General features: G+C 45.2%; 1 protein-coding gene across 1 annotated transcript in view; it reads right to left on the minus strand.

Annotated features, from left to right (window-relative positions):
• Window positions 1-4170, minus strand: part of EGR_00710 (Kelch-like ECH-associated protein) — a gene marked incomplete at both ends in the record, with an annotated part of 26825 nt that overhangs the window by 13929 nt on the left and 8726 nt on the right. The gene's annotated exons all lie outside the window — the stretch shown is intronic.

Below are 4170 nucleotides of genomic sequence, written 5' to 3' on the forward strand. Positions count from 1 at the left end.
TGGATGCTTCGGTGTGCAGAGATTCACAACATAAAAAACCTTCCACTTTGGTCACGCCTAGTGCTCCATCCAGCAAACACGTTTTCTCTTCTGCACTTGTCGTCTTCCACTTTGCTGTCACCTTGAAGCAGTTTTTCGCGTGTCTCCAGACAAACCAGTGCATCAGCAGACAACTTCAGACACCAACCAAAGAATAACAACTTGCAAAGCGAGTGTGACTGGTAAACACACTACGTGGGTGTATAATCGTCTGTCTCAATGCCTAAAAACCATCACAAATTCACAACCGCACAAAAAAAACGTCTTTCAGTTCAATCCTGCTTAGTGAATTCCCCAATAACAACAGACACAATGATGAGTAAAATATAAGAGGACCAGGAATCAGGGAAAGACCATAAAGGACAAAACCGCTACATATATTCCGTTGCACTTTTAAATTTACTTTTGACTATGTAATACTTCGATTGGTAGGTTAACTCTCAATTCCGGTTACGCGGATACTTCGGGCTCCGTCATTGTACTTCCACTACGTGGCATTGCCCAAACGCCATGCCAAAAGCCCCTCACCCATCCGCCAAGTCGACAACACGTTTTTCGCCCTGCTATTATGACTTCTTTCAACCCCAGACAAGACTTGGGGCGCCACAAATTAATTCCCCATTTTAGATTGATGTGGCCTCCACCAATTCTTTTCTCCAGCAAAAGAAAGAGTGCCCATAAATCTAATAACACTAGAATATCTCCATACGATAAGGGTGAATACGTTGGCCGAGACTCGTCGCATGTTCAAGCAAAAATCCTGATAATCCTCAAGGTCTTTCGTCATTTCGCCAAAAATGGAAGTCAATGGAGAAGCTAGAATCCACTGACACAGTTCATCCTCCAGACACGGCAATACGCCAGGTTGCACTCCAACTGTACCAGAGAAAGACGATAACTGAGAAGTCTCAAACCCAACCAATCTACCATTCACATACTTCCGAGTAGGTTCAATGTGCCTCGTTTCATCCACACGGTATTCATTCATTCGTCCAAGCCTTCTTTTGCCTGTTGTTATTGTCTCCTTCGATCAAAAACGACTTCGCCTTCATGCCGTAATTCAGCGCACGGACAAGCAGAAATCGCTGAACACTTAGCGCAGCCAAAAACACGAGTCGAATGGAATGGGAGACAAGAAGCAACATCCCACCAGCACCAGACACACACACACACACATACACACTCAGACACGAATAAGGGCCAAGGGTTAAAAATAGCCAAGACCAGCCTCGTGCAGGCACGGCTACGTGTATAACACCCTCATCAACCTACGTCGGTGCTGCCTTAACGACACACAATAAGAGACACAAATGTGTGCATTTACACCATCACACGGTTCAAAACAACTTGTCATTTGCAAATAAACAGACACGCCCAAAACACCTGTTGGCCGAAAAGGGGAGAATGAACGGCCTGTGGCTGTGCTTATGGGAGGGCCTCATTCACTCAGTCAATCGGTCCCTCACAAGCATTGTCACAACAGGGGAAGACAACACAACCCCAAAACAACCCATGCTATGTCCTGCTTTCGGATACACAAGAAGGTAGGATCACACCCTGACAAGTAACGGGTGTGGTTGCAACAATGCGACAAAAGTGGCGAGTTGCTGTTTCAACCGTGGTAGTAATCACCGCCTATGTCTGTGCCTGTGTTTACCACGTCTCCATACGCTTCTCTTGTCTGCGTGCAATGCCTAAGGCTGCTTCAAACTCATCAACAAACCACTCCACACATTTTACTCCAACTTCCGCCTACTGCAAGCACATGCTTGGGTTCAAGATTACCACAATGTGAATAGCCTTCACCTACTTGCGTAGAGTCAATATGAATGCCACAGAAAGCTCGAAACACTAATGATGACTTGGACGGATCCAGCACCTCATTGATGCCTCACAGAGCCTCCTCATTACAGGCAGTTTGTACTATTAAAATAAGCCTCAAACAAGATTAAACTAGGTGCATTAACGTGCTCCAACGATGCCAACAAACAGGCTGCGTGTAAATGAAATTCACGCACCAAAGGCACACCAAATAATTGTCACTCTTTCCTCATCCACCCCTCCATCCACCCATCTACCCATTTATCTATCCATCCATCAATCCACCCACCTATCCATCCATTCATCCATCAAAGCGAACGCATCACACAAGCCGGCCGCATGCATTATTATGCGGCAGACAATTCAATTGCATGCATGAAACGACATTACCACGCCGATATGCTAATGACGACATGAGAGGGTGACATTATCATAATGGCGAAGAGATCAGAGTTGGCAAAAAACAGAATAATTGTGGCGCGATAATTTGCCACAGTGCTGTTCCTTGCTCTAATGGAAGACATCCACCAACAAGTAATCCACAAATAGTCAACACAACCAAGTCACAAAAGGCAACTTGTCCCATTCACTATAGTGAAAAGGTAATTGAAAAAGCCACCATAAACAGGACGCTCCACTCGAAAACACGTGCTTATTTGCCAAGCTCCAAATTGTCAAGATAAAGTGGAATCCAGTCACATCATGACACGAGCCTAAACACCGATGACGATTTGACAGAAGGGACAACGAATAAGAAGCATCGAGTAGAGGTTTTGGAAGGCAATGTCAGTGTTACCAAGATCTCAAGCAACACCATGGTTAACTGTTTGACTCTCGGTTTCGGTAACGGACCACACAGCGGTTCCACCATTGCACCTCCGCCGAAACGCCTCGCCTCCGAGCCATGCCAATGGCCCCAAATTAAGTCTACGCCTACAACACTTATTCTACTTAACTATTACGTCTGTTTTCGACTTCAAGGCGCCACACTTAGACTACAGCACTTAACACTAACTCAATGTCTTAATCAACCTAGGCTTTTAATAGGATAATTAAAAATGGAAAGGAACCAAATGAATACAGAAGGCTTCATTAACCACCCCAGTCGCTGATACAACAACCACCACATCAGTAATCCTCTCCTAATAAAACCCAATTTAAGCAGAACCCACATCCATACAAAAGTAGCAGTACCAACTAGATAGAAGTAGCCACCTCCGTATACATCCCACTCAGTCTCCCCAACTGCCCATTCAGTTCCACTCTAGATTATGCGATTGCTTCTTGGGACATAAAAGGCACAGAATGCCAACAAAGACATACAAGGCAGCGTAGGGGGTGAGGATGGAATAACTCAAACCAATTCATCCCAAACCACCACAAAGTGTGCTAATATCTCCTCATGAGGAGGTCTCGCTACAGTGAGTTATCAATAAAGCAATCAAAAGTGGAAAACCAACCAAATGCAGAGAGTTTCATGCAATACTCCATTTCTTAAACCATCCATTACACCAACATTCCTCTCCCAATAAAACCCAAGTTTACACCAACTCCACCTTCATACAAAAGTCGCAGCACGAACAGAAAGCGGTACTGGCCACGTCTGTTTACAACCCACTCACTCACTCACTTCGCCCGACTGTCCATTCTACCTCACTCGTGATCATGTGATTGCCTGCTCGATGCTAAGGGCAGACAATAATTCGCCACGAAAATTAAAGGGCAACATGAGAGATGAGGAGGAGAATGAGGCGGTATCTCCTTCCAACAAACCTGCCCATCCCAATACATCCAATCCTCCAACGTCTTAATGCCTTCCCATGGACAATTTTCGTGGCCGTACGCATTGAGGTCATAGACTATTTTTCAGGAATTAGAGTAGGCGTTTGTTCACACCGACTCAGCAAGTTCCACCGTTGATTGTTTCTACCCAGTAAGGAGCTGCCCCCCTACACCTCCCACTTACATCGTACCGAGCAGCTGCACAGGAGATGGACCTTGGCAGCCTAGCCGTAATCGTTTGTCAAGAAATTCACTCAGAACTTCGTAGTGAACAAGTCTGTCTTCGCTCCACTCCACTACACTCACTAATTCACTCACCCACACACATGCATACATGAAACATACTATTGAGGGGATCAAGTGATCCGGGCTTGAGGTGGTTAGCGTGAGGTGAGGCGAAGTGAGGTAAGTTAGTGAATGAGTGAGTAGACAGATAAAAAACTCATTTGAAAATTAGCAACGATATGCTAACTCGTTACGCGAATGTTAAAGTACAGAAGCCATCTCTCATCACAATTCAGCAGGTCA

This window comes from Echinococcus granulosus (genome assembly GCF_000524195.1).
Source record: "Echinococcus granulosus chromosome Unknown EG_S00003, whole genome shotgun sequence".
NCBI classification, from domain to species: Eukaryota; Metazoa; Platyhelminthes; class Cestoda; order Cyclophyllidea; family Taeniidae; genus Echinococcus; species Echinococcus granulosus.